At 39.2% G+C, this 20,090-nt stretch overlaps 1 protein-coding gene across 1 annotated transcript in view; it reads left to right on the top strand.

The window, feature by feature from the left end:
- Positions 1-20,090, top strand: part of LOC135206133 (transcriptional enhancer factor TEF-1-like) — a 253,489-nt gene that overhangs the window by 218,904 nt on the left and 14,495 nt on the right.

The following is a 20,090-nucleotide window of genomic DNA, read 5'->3' as shown; positions in this document are numbered from 1 at the left end:
AATAATTATCGTAATAATTAATGTTGGTTTTATTATACTTTAGTGACCCATACTTTTTCGTCTTTGGTTATAGTATTGTTTTGGTGGCTAGGACGGAGAGAAGGTACAACACATTTCCTAGAGTAGCTGTGTCATATTGGAAAAAGAGGATTGTAGCTGTGTCATATTGGAGATAGAGGAGTGTACCTGTGTCTTATTGGAAAAAGAGGGAAAGAGGATTGTAGCTGTGTCTTATTGGAGAAAGAGGATTATAGCTGTATCATTGGAAAAAGAGGATTGTAGCTGTGTCATATGTGAGAAAGAGGATTGTAGCTGTGTCATATGTGAGAAAGAGGATTGTAGCTGTGTCATATTGGAAAAAGACGATTGAAATGGTTTGATATTGATTGTTGCGTAAATCATTCAAGAAGCGAGAGAAATCGAAGGCCAATTTAATAAACAGGAAGGAAAGAACGCAGTACTTCAAAGACCTGGAACCCGCTGTTGGTTTATTCACGGGTGAATTGAACTGAAAGTATGCGCAGTCCTTTCATTTTTAAAGCAGTTAAAAGGAAGAGTAGTGTAATGCCTGCGCCTTTGTTTTTTCCGCGGCGCCATTATTTTTGCTGGAATGCGCATTCGCATTTGTATGAACGGTATTGTTCTTTTACATTTAATGGCTGAATTTGCTGAGCTAAACAAACTTTACTTATAATATTCCTTTGGCCGTCGAATCTCGTGTAACAATGCCTTGGTATGTGTTTAAACCTGCGGCATCGTTTAGTAAGGACGCCTCTCGAAGTGTTTTTATTTATTTATTTTATTTTTTTTCCTATTTGTTTCTTTTTTTTTATTTATTTATTTATTTATTTTTTTTTTGTCATGACGAGTTTTTTTTTTTTTCACCTTTTAACGGTTGTTTTTCAGTGGTCGAAAAGACGTATTTCTCGAATGCTTACAGAACTCTTTGGGAACTTGTTTTGTTGGGTGATGTTTTTGTGTGCAAAAAAAAAAAAAAAAAAAAAAAAAAAAAAAAAAAAAAAAAAAAAAAAAAAAAAAAAAAAAAAAACTGCATTTTAGACGTAAATTACAAGTGACCTTCGAGTCAGAATGTATTATTCAAGAGGCAGTTACACAGGTGATAAATCAGGATTCTCACGCTGAATACAAAAATCTGCTTTAAAAAGAAAAAGAAAAAAATAAATAAAAGAGTTTTCAACCTGCTTAATCAGTAGCAGTTCAGAATTACCACCTTTCACGCTAGTCCATTAATATGAAAACTGACAGCTAGGACCTTGAAGTGATGCCAGGGGTTCTCCTAACTGATTGTCATAACGGGTATACGTAATGTTCTCTGTAATTTGATTGTGTGACCGTTATATTCTTTAGTCTGCAGAGCAAACCCGGCTTCTATGCCAGAAGGGTAAATGAATAATACTTCAGTGCCACTATCCATTACAGACATTGATTTCGTTTTCGCTTTGGACGCTGGTTACCTTTTAATGATTAAACTTACTTCTAGTGTGTCAACGTAAAATTGTTCTTTTGCCTTTTAATAATTAAACTTCCACTTCGGGTTTCACCCGATTGCGGGTTCGCTTCTCTCCCACGGCGATGAAAAACCACGGGTTCTGTAGCATGATCAGTTACTGCTGCAGTGTGGGATCTGCGGTGGGAGGTTGAAACCAACATTCTTTGATAGCTTGAATTTCGAGTCAGTGGCCCCTTTGGTGTGCTTGTTCTGTGTGGTTAGGTTTCATCTGCTGAAATAATATATAATTTAATAATAATGTAGGGTACGTGTTATCTTTTAATATGAAGAAATTTGAAGAAACCGAGATTCTGTTACTTGATCGGGTTAGATATCGGAGGAGATTCAGTAGCGTTTTTAAGAAGTTTCTGTGCAGTGAGTTTCACGTGACATTTAGCGTATTGATCTCGGAGTGACATTAAAGGAATACATGTAGTTCAGTGCGCTTTCTTTTCCTCTCGTTATTGATTTTTATTTGAGCCACGTGGAAGCAGCATTATAAAGTATATTTCGTTCTCATTCATGACTGGAATCAGTTTCGTTCGTATCAGTTATTAAAAGTTAATGGGGGAAAAAATAAGAAGCGGCTACAAGAACTAAAAAGGTGAGAAGAAATTCAAGACAGGTGATTATGAAACAATAATTTCTTGACGCAGAACTAGTTATTTGTCAGGTGAAGAACTGGTTTTGTGTCATGGGAAGAATGGGTTATTTTACAGCAGAAATAGATTTGTCAGGGGGAAGAATGAGTTATTTTTCAGCAGAAATAGTAATTTGTCAGGGGGAAGAATGAGTTATTTTTCTGCAGAAATAGTAATTTGTCAGGGGGAAGAATGAGTTATTTTTCAGCAGAAATAGTCATTTGTCAGGGGGAAGAATGAGTTATTTTTCAGCAGAAATAGTCATTTGTCAGGGGGAAGATTGAGTTTATTTTTTCAGCAGAAATAGTACTTTGTTCCTCAGGGGGAAGAATGAGTTATTTTTTCAGCAGAAATAGTCATTTGTCAGGGGGAAGAATGAGTTATTTTTCAGCAGAAATAGTCATTTGTCAGGGGGAAGAATTAGTTATTTTTTCAATAGAAATATTTATTTTTCAGCAGAAATAGTTATTTTTCTGGTGAAGAACTGGTTTTGTCATGGGAAAAATTAGTTATTTTTCAGCAGAAATAGTTATTTGTCAGGGGAAAAATTAGTTATTTTACAGGGAAAGAACCAGTTGTTTGTCAGGTGAGGGTCGACTAACCTCCCCCCCCCCCCCCCCCCCAAAAAAAAAAAAAAAAAAAAAAAAAAATCACTTGAATATCACGGTTCTCGAAAACAACTTTTACAGGACAGTGGTAAGAAGACTGAGAGAACTCCGCTCGTGGACGAGTAAAAAAAAAGAAAGAAAAAAAAATCGACCAAAAATGGATGGCTTCGGGATTTCACATGCTTTTCCTCTTGCTTTTTTATTTATTTATTTTTTTCCTTTCTCAAACAACGTTATTGTTGATTACGTCTGCGGGTTTTTCTCCTCCCCCCCCCACCCTCCCCCCCCCCCCCCCCTTCTTCCAAGGAAATTGAGGATGAAAAGTTGTTTCTGTAGCATTCTTTGGAACTTTTTTTTTTTTTTCATTTTAATTAAATTATACGACGTCCGTGTCACTCGTCTTATTCATCTGCCTCTATATAAGCGCCTTTTGATTGACGATTAGATTTCATTTTATGCTTTACTAACTTGTTTGTTTTATCTTTATTATCCTCCATGAATTCCATTATATATATAGTAAGGATAGCTTTCTTTAGCTCATTGTAACGGGGTTATTTTAGCGTTCTTTTCGTAACTGAGTTATTTTAACCCTTCCTAAACTCCCCTTATGTAGCGATTTAGCTTCCGTGTCTTTTCCTCAGTAGGTTATTTAAACTCTCCTAAGCTCCCGTTATAGTAAGGATAGCTTTCGTTTTCTAATTGTAACTGGGTTATTTTAGCTTTCCTAATCTCCCATCATGGTAAGGAATAGTTATCTTTGTCATATAAAAAGGATTATTTTATCCTTCAAAAGCTCTTCTTACAGTAATAGCTTTCGTTATCTAATTTTAACTGGGTTATTGTAGCTCTCCTATGCTCCCATCAAGGCATGGTAAGGATTAGCTTTCATGTCTTCAAAAGCTTCCCGTTATACGGTATAAGGCTTAGCTTTCGTTGTCTTCATAAGATTTCGTTATGACAAGGTAGCTCTCGTTGTCTTTTGTGAACTGGGGCGTATTATGCTTCATAAGCTCTCGTTACAGTAAGGATTAGCTTTTGTCTATGATATGGTGGGCTTTTTTTTTTCTCTCCAGTTGTGGTAAGAATTGCCCTTCGTCGTCTTAATTGTAGCCAGTATTTTATCTCTCTTCAGCTGTCTTTGTCTTTTATAATGGCGAAGGTTATTTTAACCTTCATAACTTCAAACGATGTTTTTTTTGTCCGAATTAACCCTAGTGGTCCTTGATAACTTGAGTTTTGCATACTTTATTGTTGAGTTCCGGTGCTGATCTGGATTAGCGGTGATTAGCCTCTGTCGTATTTTATAGTATGGGCATATTTGCTTAGATCAGAATCGACACTTGTCTTCGATATTGGCAATTTCCAACCCCAGCCAGCATTTGTATTTAAGTGAATATGGAATAAAGGGGGAGGGTGGGAGCGGATTGACTAGACTTGATTCGGTCTTTTATTTTTTTGTCAGGATTAGAAGATTAGCTCTTGGTTCAAAGCTGCTTCAGCCTCGTTAATGATTCTATATTATCTTTTGTTTTAGTTTTTTTTGTTTTTATTTTTTTTTTATTTTATATTTCTCTATTGAGATCGTTGACGAGAGTTGGTTTTCAGGCTCTCTCTCCTCTCTCTCTCTCTCTCTCTCTCTCTCTCTCTCTCTCTCATCTCTCTCTCTCTCTCATATATATATATATATATATAGATATATATATATATATATATATATATATATATTATATATATATATATATACACACACACACACACATGCCGGTATGTATATCGTTAGTGTACGTATCTCCTTGCATTCATGTACGTGTGTATACATATTGAATAACTGGAAGCTATTGACAGCTTGAAGAGAGGCATCTTCATTACAATTTGAATCAAAAGTCTCCATACAAACAAAAATAAGTAACGTGTTGCGCGAATTTGTACGCGATCATGGAGACTCACCGTCAGTGAGCAGTGACCATTGCGTTCATCATATCAAATTTATTATTTACAGCAAATTTGAACTCTTTGCCAGTATCAGTAACAAGTAGGAATTGTAGTAGAATATTTGTGTGTATGTAGGAAGACTTTTGTCTTACCCTTGCGTTTAAAGGTTACTGATAAGTCAAGTTCAAAGACTCGACTAAACAGAAGTGACTTTGAGGTTTGGTAAAACCCTGACTTCAGTGAGCTCTTAGGTAAAGCATCTCAAATGCTAGACTTTATCTCTCTCTCTCTCTCTCTCCCCTTCCCATCTCAGCATTTCCACGAAAGGAGGTTGTGTAATGAACGGTATAACAGCCTTTTACAATTTTGACCTCCACTCCCCATCCATCCCCTCCCCCTCCCCCTCCCCCTCCCTAACTAAACCCCCATCCCCATCCAGAGAGGCTGTAGCGAGAAGCCCTCTTTATTACAAAGTTGTGTCCCTCCTGATTCTCTTGAGAAGGTCCCTCTGTCCCCCACCCCCCCATATCCCCGCCCCCCCCCCTATCTCTCTCCTCTCTCTCGCTCTCTCTTAGTCTCTCTCTCTCTCTCTCATGAAGAATTGAATGAAGCGGAATGTTGAAGGAAAAGTAGAGACTCCTTTCTTTCCATTTTTCCTTTAGAAAGTGATTTCCTCGATTAACTCGTCTTCAGGAGTAGCTATTCAGCCTTGATGATTATGATCAGTGGCCAGTCATCCATCAATTTTTTTTTTAATGGGGATTGGTAGAGATCATCCTTGCTCTGTGTACTGAGGATGTACTGAGGAATCACAAGTTATCGTCGTATATCGCCAATCAACCTCGATTTGTCGTGAAGAATGGCTACACCTTCTGGGATAATTGATGTGAGGAGTAGCCAATCGTCCTAGCTAATTTATCATGAAGGAGGCCCAATCACCCTCGATCATTGTCGTGAGGAATGAGTGATCAGTCTTTGATAATTTATCATGATGGATGCCTTAATTATAGTGAGGGATGGTCAGCTGTTCGGTTGAGAATGAACTATAGATCTTGCTTTTGGTTGAGAGTAAACAATGTAGATCTTGTTATTGGTTGAGAATAAACAATATAGACCTTGCTTTTGGTTGAGAATAAACAATGTAGATCTTGCTTTTGGTGGAGAATAAACGATATTGACCATGCTTTTGGTTGAGAATAAACAATGTAGATCTTGCTTTTGGTGGAGAATAAACGATATTGACCATGCTTTTGGTTGAGAATAAACAATGTAGATCTTGCTTTTGGTGGAGAATAAACGATATTGACCATGCTTTTGGTTGAGAATAAACAATGCTGACCTTGTTTTTGGTTGAAAATAAACAATGTAGACCTTGCTTTTGGTTGAGGTTGAGAATAAGCAATATTGACCATGCTTTTGGTTGAGAATAAACAAAATGACTACTGCTGAAGCATGAATCATGGCGGGGAAATCTTCTGAAGGCGGAAATCTCATCTGAGATAAACCTTTTCGGAAGGAGAAGAGCGTTCAAGATTAGCTCCTCGTTCTTCCCCTCCCCCTCCCCTCCCCTTCCCTCCCCTCCAGATCCAAGCCCGAAGATCCATCCTTTACCCCTTAACCGAGAAAGCTAGGAGAGTCCCAAGGAAGAAAGAAGAAAGAGGAAGAAAGGGCGAGAAGAAGAAAAAAAAAGAAGAAAAGAAAAAGTGAATATTGAGCAGCAGGGAAAACATTTGATAGTTTAATTAACGCTTTAGCAACCCCTCCCCTCTCCTGCCCCCCCGCTCCCCCGGCCATCCTCCTCCTCCTCCTCCTTACTCTTGGAATGAGCTTATAGAGGGATCCCCCCCCCCCCCTCTTTTCCGGTGATTTCCAGCCGTTATGGAATCCTTTCTGGAAGCGACCATGGCATCTCTCGAGGTAAAGTAGTTGCACAGAATAGACGGGACGGGAGGGGGGTGGGGGTGCATGTACTGTGATCTAAAGGAGGAGGGGGAGGGGGATGGTTGGAGAGAGAAAGAGAGATATTGGTTGAGGGTGGCAGGGGAAGAGTTAGGAGGGAGGGAGGGAGGGACCAAAAAGGGTCATTTGGTGGTTAGGAGTTGAAGAGACGTTGCTAATTATTAGCTACAAAGATAATTGACGCGTTCATAACCATTGGCCTGGGGTTGCTGAGAGAGATGTGTGTCCCTTCTTTTAATTATTTCCCGCGGTAATGCTCTCTCTCTCTCTCTCTCTCTCTCTCTCTCTCTCTCTCTCTCTCGTCGTACTCTCATCTCTTCTCTCTCTCTCTCTCTCTCTGAAACAACAAACAAGGTTTGGGAGAGGTAAAAATGGTCTGTACTTTTTATTTTCTCGGCGCGTCGAAATTAAATTTAAGCGCTCAATAATACTCTCAGATTATTTTGTGGTTGTCCGTGATTATTTCGCGCTTTTATGAGATTGGTTCGTGAAAAAAGTGTTGATGATGCATTTGAGGTATTTATTTTTCAATAAAATCGGCTTCTGTTGTTGTTTTTTTTTTTTTTCCACCGATACATAATCATGAGCAAATCTGACTAATGTAGCCGTTCTTTGAAGGATTGCGCCTTTTCATGTCTATATCTGTGTTTGATGTGCATTTTATTGCCACTCCCCTTCCCCCCCCTTTTTTGTAGTTCCATTCTGTTGAAGTGGATATTGTGCATGTACGTATGCACGTTGTGTACGTACCATGCATACCAAGAGAGAATTTTGCGACAGGATTTTAAAACAGGGAGAGAGAGAGAGAGAGAGAGAGAGAGAGAGAGAGAGAGAGAGAGAGAGAGATTTTCGGGCACTCTCTCTCTCTCTCTCTCTCTCTCTCTCTCTCTCTCTCTCTCTCTCTCTCTACGTCAATATTTAAAACCAAGCGTGGCATCTCCGATAACACACAAATTGTTCTTTGTTAATTGAAAGGTCTGATGTTATTACCCCTCGTAACGTATCTTAAAAACAAACCCATTTCAGGGGACGGTAATGAACACAGGGGATACCTGAAGACAAAGAATTCACCGATGATTTATAAAGTGTAATACGAGTATTAATATATATATATATCCGTCCGCTAAAAAAGGGGATGGCGTCCAAGAGAGAGAGAGAGAAGAGAGAGAGAGAGAGAGAGAGAGAGAGATGGTTGGGGGGCGAGTGTGAGAGAGGAAGGGGAAAGCGAGGGGACAGGAGATACAGAAAGTGGGAGAGGGTCGGAGAACCCCTTCTCTAAGGGTGAGGGGAGGGGGAAGGAAAGTAAATCTCAGGAGGGATAAAAAGAGGAGAGAGAATGATGTAGAAGACGATGACTGAGGGGAAACAGAGAGAGAGAATCGACAATACGGGAACAAGAGATTGATTGGTAGATAAAGGGAAACAGACGTAAGTGAGAGGGGAATGATGGAAAAAAGGGGAAAAATGTTTTAAAAAGGGAAAGAAAACAATAAGAAATGAAAAGAGGGCGGAAACTGGATGCATATATTTTGCGCACACACACACACGAACAGAGACGGACGAGAGAGAGAGAGAGAGAGAGAGAGAGAAATCGAAGAGTGGATGTAACTTGAGTTGACGTAGAATTGAATATCCAATTCGTGCTTTGATAAAAGCGATCTGAAAATAGAAGGAACATTCTTTACATATATATATATATATATATATATATATATATATATATATATATATATATATATATATATATAATTAGCAAATGGTATCCATTAAATGTGAATTGAATCAGCTCTCACTGGTTTTGAGAAATTGATTAAGGCTCCAAGTCTTGTTTATGATACTTCCCTTATTTTTAAAGGACGAAAATCAGGTTACCTATTAAGAAGACGTCAATGTAATCGCTTGTACTAATGGAGTATATTTATCGTTTTCCTTTCTTGTTTATGACATATTTTATATACGTCAGTATCTCATTAGTTTTCTCTCTCTCTCTCTCTCTCTCTCTCTCTGTCTGGCTATGTTGGCCCCCCCCTCCTTCACCCTCCCCCTCCTTCCTTCCCCCTCCCCCCATCTTGATACCTCCAGCCCCCTCCTCCTCCTCCTCCTCATCCTGCAGGGCAACAAGGGCCTGTTAATAAAGCGCCGGTTATGTCGTCTTCAAAGGGGGAACTTATATGCCCAGAGACAAAAAGTGACAAACTTGTTGACAAAATTGACACACACCGTTCTCTTCTCTCTCTTTTTTTTCTCCCTTCTCTCTTTCTTTCTTCTTCTCTCTCTCTTTCTCCTTCTGACGTTGAAGTTAGTTTGGGTTGGTTGAGGCGAACGATTGATGTCTCTTTTTAAAGAGGGGGACGATTTTATATCCCTTATTGATAGCTCCGGAGTCGGTATCGATGTCCTGGAGAGAGAGAGAGAGAGAGAGAGAGAGAGAGGAGAGAGAGCGAGAGAGAGAGCTTCCTCTTCCTCCGATGGACGGACGAGGGGTTTGCTGCTGGTTCCAGTAATAAGGTTTGAGAGAGAGAGAAAGAGAGGTCAGTAAGAGATGGATGGACGTGTCCCTAGGGAGTGTGGGGACGTTGGTCTAGGGAGTGTACCAGGCTATATGAATAGAGAGAGAGAGAGAGAGAGAGAGAGAGGACGAGGCAGCAGAATATGAGGTCAGAGCGGATATGACCCGAGAGAGGAGAGGAGAAGAGAGGAGGACGTGGTCTAGGGAGTGTACAGCCCTAATAATAGAGAGCGAGGAGGATAGGAAGAGAGAGAGAGAGAGTCAGCAGAGAATGGATGGACGGTGTTGCTAGGGTGTACAGCCCTAATAGAGAGAGAGAGGAGAGGGAGAAGAGAGAGGACGAGAATGAGAGAGAGAGAGAGGAGAGGTCAGCAAGAGATGGATGGACGTTGGTCTAGGGAGTGTACAGCACCAATAATGATGTTATCGTGACATTGAGGGGGAGACGTGGAAGTAAAAAGATTAAATTGCCTGATAGGAAGTGTTGTGATGGACTTTGGCAGATTTTTTTTTCTTTTTTCTCTTGTGGCTATTACATATTTGAGAAAGACGGGACAGGTTGATTTGGCCTGTCGTGTTGCATCCTTGTATGGTGAGGGAATGACGCTGTTTGTTAAATATAAAGCAATTAAGAAGAGTAATATATATATATCCAAATTGTATATTGTCTCTCTTTACTTGAGTGTATATAATATATATATATATATATATATATATATATATATATATATATATATATATATATCATTCGAGCTACAAATGTCCTTTAATATCTAAATTTCACTCTACCTCGGAATTGATATATTTTCATATATGTTCCGAAGGGGAATTTTTTAGTTGATAATAATTTCGCCCCCCCATGGGATCGAACCGCCGTCCAAGTTGACGGGAACGAAATCAGGACAGACAGTGACGCTATCCAATCAGCCAAAGGACATTTGTAGCTCGAATGATATATTAAATGAATCACGGTTCGATGTGATAATTATTCATATATATATATATATATATATATATATATATATATATATATATATATATTAAAGTATTAAAGTATATTTATATCACAGTGACAGTTTTTTTTATTAAAAACTATTAAGCAAGAATATCCTTTGATATGCAATTCACTATACCTCGGGAATAACTAACACCCAGGGGGAATTATAATTGGCAAGTGGTGACGAAGCACTTACCAATTATAATTCCCCTTTCGGTGTAAGTTATTCCCGAGGTACTATAGTGAATTGGATATGAAGTGATTGTGGTTACACATATATATATATATCTATTATATAATGATATATATATATATATATATATATATATATATATAGTGTGTGTGTGTGTGTGTGTGTGTGTGTGCGTGCTACTCGGGTGTGTATATGAACATGTGTTTGTTCTATATTACGTGTATGAATGAAGAATTATTATATGTCATTAAAGGTTTCACGGTATTTGATTGCTTGACAACGCTAAACCTTGTGAAGTGTGGTTATGATGATAAGACGACTTCCTGGTACGTTGTTGAGGGTTTTACTTAACTGGACCGTCTGGAGAGAGAGAGAGAGAGAGAGAGAGAGAGAGAGAGAGAGAGAGAGTATTCTTAAACAAGCACTACATTGGTTTGATTGCTATGGCATTTCCTTTCTAGTAGTTACTTAACAACATGTGTGAGTCTAGTATGTTCAGCTACGCTCCTTCTTTCCATGTAAGGGTGATGACTACAGGTTTTTTTGTGTTATAAAGCCAATGCCCGTCGTCTCCCTGGCCGTAACCTACCACATTGGACTAACGGTCTGGTACCTCATTCATTGGTAAGGTCAGCGGGAGCACGGTTTATTTTTATTTATTTATTTATTTATTTATTTATTTTTTCGGGCTCGGAAAACTGGCCTAAACAGTTTTCTTGCCCCTGAATTAAAAGAAATGAATCCAGATTTTATAGTATTATATAATATATATTATATATATATGTATGTATATATTGGGTTTTAAGCTTTCGACCATCCTTCTGTGGGCAGTTCAGTGATCAAGTCCACAGATGGATGGACGAATGCTTGAAGCTCTGTATATATTTTGACAAAAATACATTTCGTCTGTAATCCTGATTGTTACTGTGGATCCTATTGTAGAAAACTGAGAAGCACGATACTGTTTTTATGTTTCATTTATATATATATATATATATATATATATAATATATATATATATATATATATATATATATATAATATACACATACATAAAGAAACTCACATGTTCTCTGTTTTCATCTTTTTACATGTTCATTGAGACTTGTGATAGAGAAGCGCTGCTTTGTCTCATCAGCTTTGCAAGCCAGTGAAAATGTTCCGATTTTTTTTATACTACTTTTTACGGCTTGACTCTCAAACTATACATATGGGCATTCGTTCTTATTACACATTTAACGCACAGAGTATCATGGTTACCATTTTTTTTTAAGCATCAATTACACGTTTCCTTACCCATTAACCACTTAAACATTTAATATTTCATTCCATTGTTATTTTATTTCGATATTTAAATGTCACGGCCTTTTAGGAATTATTTTAACATAAACGTCAGTAATTAAGCCTCATGTTGTGGATAAGTTATCTTGACATTTTCTGCATTCATGACGCTATGATAGTTTTCACTGCTAATCCTCTACAGATGCCAAATTGACACCTGCCATCTGTGTCCTGTGTCATTCCGTTTAATTCTGTGCTTTACCTGTGTTTATGCGTTACTAGGGTAGGAGGCTCCCTTAAGGGTATGAGACTCCATGTTTTAAATATCTGTCTCATTCTCTCTTCCCATTAACACGCGTTAACATATGTTTCAGATACGTGCACAGTTTTCACAGAAGTGGTCCTGTTCACGTAGACATAACTATGCGCTGTCATCATTATTATTTACAGAATCGTTTTATCCTCGCTTTGGGCGGGCTTTTATGAATAGTTGCTACGTTCTGGGTAAACATAGCCAAGTTTGAACGCTGCTGGGAGGCTGCTGCTTCTGTCGTGATGCCAGCCGTTGGAGGGAAACTGGGAAAGGGAACTCCTCCCTCCCTCCCTCCTCCCTTCCCTTTTGAGGGCGGGGGTTAGGGGTGGTGGGTCGGGGGTGTTTCGAGATCCACAAAAGGCACATCAACAATGGTTTATGAGGTTTTGCATCACGAGACCTTGGAGGCGTTGTGCGGCGTTGGTGGTTGTTGGTAGTGTTGGTGGTGGTGGTAGTGGTGTCTGGTTGGGTGTGGTGTCAGTGTTGGTTGTTAGCTGGCAAGGTTACGCTCTCACGTCTCTGTAGACACATTTATGTCGTTGATGCTTTGCTCGATCAGTGTGCTAGCAGAGTCCCTCTGTCTGTCTTGTCTGTCTGAATGCCAGTGTGCATGTGAGAGAGAGAGACTCTTAGAACGTATGAATTATCTTTCTCTCTTTATGAGTCTATTAAAATATTCGAGTTATATCTTTCAGAAAACCTATATACCAACATTTAATTATGTGTGTGTGGGTGTATGTGAAGCTAGTAAAACATGGCTCTCTCTCTCTCTCTCTCTCTCTCTCTCTCTCTCCTCTCTCTCTCTCTCTCTCATTTTTAACTCAAACTTGAATCAGTATTACATCGTTTCCAGAAATAGCAGTTATATAGAACCGTGTTATTATGTCATAGAAGTTTTAACAGATAATGGGATACAAAAAGTAATAGATTAGAAGAAGGACGAACGAAAGAGATATGAAAGAGGAGATACTGTTTTTTTAAAAAAGGTCTATTGGGAATCCTGTCTCTTTTTTGGGGAACACCACGGCTAAATAAATGACAAGTGTTGATGACGTTCGCATTATTGCATCTTTTGATCAATTCCACTTTTTCAGGACTGCCACGTGGCCTTGCAGTAACTTATATAACTCTTCTTTCCTTGCAAACAACAAAGTAAGCTTAAGGAAAAAGAGTGACCGCGCAAACTCAGATAGTGAGCGCTGCTTGCATAAATACATACGCATTATAATCTGTTTTTCCTAACAGGGTGTTTCCGGAAAAAAAAAAAACAGCGGTGACTGCCACATTCATATATTATATATATATATATATATATAATATATATATATATATATATATATATATCAACCTCGATTTAACGGCTAATTTATGAATGTGGAAGTGACCACTGTCTTGTTGCTTTTTCTCTGAAGCCACTCTCTATAAGAGGCCTGGCTAAATTTGTCGTGAGAGAGAGAGAGAGAGAGAATATCAAGGTAAGGGAATGGTCATTTGCATCGGGCGGAAGCAAATGCAACAAACGGGTTGCAGCTGTAATTAGGTGAGAGTTACTGCAGGTGAGCATTCTCCAGTGACATCCCGAGTGATGCGGATGTATGTGCGTAATTTGATTACTAATATTAGGGATGCGTGAAGGTAGGGGGACGCGGAACATACTACACACGGGGGCCTTTGTCTGCGTGTACTTTGCTTTGCGCGCTGGTGGTTTAGATGGCATCACATGTTGATGTCTGGGGTTAATACCGACATATTTTTTTTAGTAGATTTGTGGCGGATTGTCGTGGCACGCTAGACCATGTAGTACTAATAGCTGCTTGTGGCGGCTTGTCATCGCACGCTAGACTATGTAGTACTAATTGTTGATTTTAGCGGCTTGTCGTGGCACGCTAGACTATGTAGTACTAATAGTTGCTTGTAGCGTTTCAGGGGTCATAGTTACAGTGCATTCAGACTTCAACTTTTCATCTTTTATTTCTGTTTTTTGTAATTACTCCCTTCTTCAATTTCTGTATCATTGTGTGCTGTAATTAGTACATTTGATTTAATTAAGTGCTTCGAGGAGAAACTTACGAATATTTAGAATAGTACGAGTTTGCGGTCGTGTTAAACACCGACGATATACTGGAGTCGTTACCAAAATAGTCGCCTCTCCTCTCCATCAGACTTTATTTTTATTGGTTTCCGATGGATGACAGGTAATCTCACCCACTGTATAAGGGGATTAAGACATCACAGGTATTTTTTCTTACCTTTTTTAAACCTCGAAGTCAATTTTTAGTCATAAATCACTAAAGTCTTATGGCTAAAAGTCGAAGGGTTTCATGCCCATGATAGAATGATCAGAAGAAAACGTTTGGTGTAGTTTTTAAGTTCCTAAAAACATTCCCGGGGTGACAGCTAGTGAAAAATGAATGCGCGTATCATTGGCTAACCTTACTCGCATCTCCATCAGTCCTTTGTTTCTCTTGCGTCTAAGAGAACGAGTGGGGAAATAGTGGATTCATGGCTCTCCCCCTGCCCCGTCTCTCTCTCTCTCTCTCTCTCTCTCTCTCTCTCTCTCTCTCTCTCTCTCTCTCTCGGCCACGAATCTGATGTTTCTTGATACATCAGACGTCAGCGCACAAAGCTTTTGAGTGCATGTTGAACGTAGTGTTTGGGTAAAGTTCTTACCAAGGTCATTCCGACTGAATGTAACCTTATATCTGTCAGGGTCATCACGCTGAAACGTCTGCATTTTGATCTTCCTTTATTACTACTAAATGTTATATAGAATTTTTTTTTGTAGCAGAATGTAATTAATACTTTCTCTCTCTCTCTCTCTCTCTCTCTCTCTCTCTCTCTCTCTCTCTCTCTCTCTCTCTCTCTCTCTCTCTCTCTCTGACTTAAAAGGATTATATATAACAAATCTATAAAAGGGATTATACATAACAACATAGATTTGACAACTGTGTATACATAATCCATAATAAAATATTTGCATTACGTCGATATATGAATGTGATTACATGAAAATTATAACAACATAGATTTGACAAGCTCTGTACTGAATCCTCAAAAAAAAATAATAATAATAAATAAATAAAGTGATTCGTATCACGTCGATATTTGTACTATATACGATTACATAAACTTGTAAGTGTTCAGTGGAGAGAAAAGGTATTCTTCTTCGAGTGAGAGACCTAGTCAGTGTCTTCATGCTCTCGACATCACTGGCCGAGGACGCCTTGGAACTAATTGAGGCTGTTGGATAGGGAGGGGGCGGGGGGGGGGGGGGGGGGGGGGGGGGGGTGACCGTGAGGGGAGGGGAAGAAAGCTTGCCTTTCGCAGACTATGAAAGAAACTTGAAACTGGTGTTTTCGTTTACACAGCAATGCTTGGTTCAATTAAATGATCACGATAATTAGAAATTCTCTCTCTCTCTCTCTCTCTCTCTCTCTCTCATTTGGAGGCGTTTATGTCCGCACACTGACATCGGCTGCGTTTTGAAGATGTTTTGAAAATATATTCGTTTTATTTCTTTATATCCGTGATGTTTGATGCCTTGCCTCTGAATAAATTGAATAAATGTATGTTGAATGATTATCTGAGAATATCTCGTAAACAACTTTCAGTACTTATCATTTTAGTAATTACACACGCATATATATTTTTATATAATGCATGTATGTATAACTGAATCACGAAAGTTTGGAACGTGATAAATGCATAAATAATGATATAAGCCACGAAGGAAAGTGAAATACTGGAGTAGATGTGTCTGTGTATCTATGTATGTATAGTGCAGGAAGAGAGAAATAGAAGATTGAGATGGGATGACGTGGTATTTAATGCTTTCTCAACGGCGTGCGTATGTTTATAGGATAATAAAAACAGCAAGCGATGTTATTTAGTGGTAAATGTCGAGCAAAACCAGAACTCTCTCGAGCGATATCATGCATTGTTGCAAGGCGTGACGTGAATTCCCCAAACCCTTGGCTGGCGTTCAAACACGCACACACGGACCAAGCACGTGTAAGGCTATTGTTTTTACGTTTAGGCTTGTGCCCCCTCCGACCCCACCCCCCCCCCCCCCCTCGCCCTCCAACCCTCTGGTCGTGTACGTTGGTACTGATTGCGCACGGCCATATAAGCCTCCACCTGGCTGGCTACTGTTGTTCTTGTTTACATTATTTAGGGGCGTTTAATAACCCCCCCCCCCTGGCAGGTATATAGACCGGTTAAAAACTTTCTTGTTTAATGTTAAAATCGATAAAGAACCCTAAATTTCGACCACTTGCTCCAGCAATATTTTGTAGGTAACATTACCAACCTTTATCTATGACGCTAACTCATATGAGATTTTCATCTTACAATTGCCCCTTTTATTCAGAGATCGTTGCATTAATATTTTATTTACTCTTCATTTTTATACATTCTTTTATTTAATAACTCTCTCTCTCTCTCTCTCTCTCTCTCTCTCTCTCTCTCTCTCTCTCTCTCTTCTCTCTCTCCTCTTCTCTCTCTCTCTCTCTAGAAGCTCAACAGGTCGCCGACGAGAAAATATGGAACGGGGTCCTAAATCTTATCTGATTCCCCGTATCGTAAATATGGTATAACGGAGACGATTTTTCCCCCTTTCTATACAGTAATTTTCCCTCCAGCCAATTTAACTAATGGCTGTTGAACAAGGCAGTTGTTCGTTGCAAATATTGTCCTTTTTTTACGTAAATGGAAAGCGTAAATAAATAAGTTCCGAAGGCAAGAAAGGGTAAAAGAAAAATTTGGTGGGAAAATGAGATAAAGAAGACTAGAAGTTTGCGTATGTTTTGGCAGTTGTGAATCGAACTGTGCATGCGTCGATTACGTAAACACAGACCACCTTGTTCTCAAAGGAGTCCTCTTTCTCCCCTGGAGAGATATCTATCTCCCTTCGTTACCTGACCACCGTGAATACGCGTCTGTACCTCTTATCATTTTTGCCTTAATTAAGTCTGTGCGTATGTGTCCTACGAATTGTCATCGTATCTAAGGTACGATAATGTTCGTGATTGATGTTGCTAATTCCGAGTGCGTGTTGAAAAGACTGCGACAACACAGGTTTTTAATGTCGGTTCAGATTTTCGAATTCTTATTTGTGAGGTTTAGTGAATCGTCAGATATCTGGTATTGCTTAAGTAGATGCTGTGTTTATTTGAAGGCAGAAAAAATTGTTTTCTGTGGTGTTCAAATCTTCGAATTCCTTTCAGCGAGGTTAAGCAGTTAGTCAAGTCTTCGAGCATTGCGTGTGAAGAGGAGCGAGGAGGTAGTCAGTCGAGAGTGGGGGGTTATGATTTTCGGACAAGGAACCCTTGTCACCTGGGGAGGGAGAGAGACCAGGGAGACAGGTCACCGTTGTTGAATGTTTTCTGTAGATAAATTCACCCGATTATATCTGTGGCTATATCCCTTGGAAGGTTACATCATTGGAAATGCCGCTAATTTGATCAGATTGAAGAAGTAGGTTCCAAACATCTTTACAATATGTGAATTTCCCACTGTCAGTATTTAATAGGCTATCAATGTTACCGATTCGAGAAGAATATGTAATATTAGCATCACATTTTTATACCCCGTTGTTATTGTCAATTAGTCTAAAACGACCGACTGACAAGCAATCTGTTTGTAAGACGTCAATTTTATATTAACAAGAAATAATTCACAGTGACGAATGTTGAAAACAAATTATCCATCTCCTAGAGGAAGACTCCATGATTTGCGAATTGTAAGGACATGTTCAGAAGTCTGGTATAACAACTGTAAGTTAGACTTTTAGAAGTGGTAAATGGAACACACCCATTGAATAACCCTTAGAAAATGAGTAAAATAAAGTTGACAACATAAGGATATATTAATTCACTGTAAACTGAACGGGACATTTGAGATGAATTTCAATTTCTTTATATTTTATTATTTTGTATAGCTCTGCCTGTAATTGTGTTTAATATTGTTCCAGGGTATTTTGATAGGAAACTAATTAAAAATGTGTTATTTGAAATGTGTGAATTACAATTTGGTGTAAAATCAAGGAAATAGCTCATTCTTCATAGTACGTAATACACTTTCTGTGCTTCCTTCTTTTTTTTCTTTTTTTTTTGGCCAGCTCGTGTAACATGATGCTATCCATGATGTAATCGAAATGATGGTATAGTCACACAGCAGCCATATGGATTTTAAGGGCCCATAAATAATTGTCAGATTGCATCAAGAAGCCACGCACAGTTTGACTAGCTCAAGCAAAACGCCTGGGAGGAGAGAGGGAACCCCTCCTGCAGGTAATATTGAGAAAATGTTCATGTGCTCGAGAAGACGTTCTGACTCAGCGCTGTTTGTTTGTCTTCTGACGTGGCATCGTGTGATCTCGACTGACTGCGAATCGGTCGCGGGGAAGAGATGAGAGAGGAGAACACGGCTGACCCGCATCTCCCGTGTTTTCACTGAAAGCTGCGCCCCATCCATAAACACTCCGGCCCGGATTGAGAAACATCCTGTAAAACAATGGTGATTAGAGGAGAGTGCAAACATTTTTGCAGCCTCGGACAAACATTATTTTGGAATACAGACTGGCCCGGCAGAGCAAACACACCTGAGTTAACCTTCCGAGTCGGGCCGGCGGCGGCGGCGGAAGGTGAGAGAGAGGGCCCAGAAGTACTACTACTACAGGAGTGTGCGTGTTTGGGAAGGATAACATTCGCCGGTATTTGGATTTTAGGGGGAAGGAGAAAACGAACCACCTGTCTTGGGTTGGAGAGTCGGGTATATCAGCGAGATGTGAACGCCATTGATTCTTCTATGTAATGTGCTAGTGCGTATAGATTTAACGACTTCCTCCCTCGACTAGCGTTCTTGTTCTTGCCCTTATGTTCTACATCTTGAATCATTTCGTTTTATGAACCCTCCCCTCCATCTAGTCAAGATTATCTCCAAATGTTTTTTTTTCTGTGAACGTCTTACCCTCAGGTACCGTTATCATTTTTCACTTGCGTAAATATTGATGTAACTTCTCAGTGCTAATCTGTCAAAGTCGTTCGTATGTTACAGCCAATTTCAGTTTTGCTTTCTCCTATACCTCATAATTACCTAGCATTCTTATAAAAATATGTGCAAACCATTAATTAATGACGATTTCGTTGTCAACATTGCAACTTGCAGTATGGTATTAATAATCTGGTGGGTTCCAGTTGTTTTCCGGTTTTCGGTCGGAAATTTAATACCGTGATTGCCACATCAAATGTCGAATGATGCGTCTTAGTGATTTTTTTTGGGGGGAGGGGGGAGGGGGTTGGGGGTGGCAAAGAATAGGCCAGGTGTAGAGAATTAACTGGCGTTTTTATCGTGGCTACTATTCTGACTTGTTTTTGGGACAAAGTTCATGACTGTTCCTAAAGGGCTTGGGATTGTTTTTGCGACTTTAAAGTGTGATTGAGACGGGGTGAATTATGACTGTGAAGTTGATTGCGTCATTAAAACGGCAAAACTCGACGTTGTTAGTAGCTTCAGAGATTTAGGTATTATTCTGGTTTTATCGTGTTCTAGTTTTTTTTTTTTTTTTTTTTTTTTTTTTTAAGTTTTCTGTAAAACAAAACTATTGAGTTGGCTTTGTCTGTCGTCCGCCTTCAGATCTTAGAAAGTACCGAGGCTAGAGGTCTGCAAATATAAACGTCGATCATCCACCCAGCAGTCACGAAACATACCAAATTGCAGCCCGCTAACCTCAGTAATTTTAGTGTTTGATCTAAGGTTAAAGATAGCCACGCTCATGCGTCTGGCGCCGCTATAGGTGCCAACGACACAGGCCACCACCGGGCCATGGCTGAGTTTCATACAGCGTTATACACTGTACAGAAAACTCGATTGTGCCGATGAAACTTTTTTTTTTTTTACATTTCAGTTTTCATTAAGAGAAAAGAGAGTTAGTTTACCATAGTTGTGACTTTTCATATCAGAGAGGCCAGTCCCTTTTTCACTTTATTCATTTACAGTTAAATTTCGCACAAAGAAAGTCTTGCGTGTGCTTCCGTCGTTCCACTTTTTTCAAGTTAGTGATAATTATTATTTTGTTTTTATGAAACACTTGCAGAGCTTTTGTCAGCAGCTCTGAAATATTGCTCTTGATGATTTGTTTTTAAACG

Source organism: Macrobrachium nipponense, chromosome 29 (assembly GCF_015104395.2).
Source record: "Macrobrachium nipponense isolate FS-2020 chromosome 29, ASM1510439v2, whole genome shotgun sequence".
NCBI classification, from domain to species: Eukaryota; Metazoa; Arthropoda; class Malacostraca; order Decapoda; family Palaemonidae; genus Macrobrachium; species Macrobrachium nipponense.
This window is presented reverse-complemented; position numbering and strand designations above follow the sequence as displayed.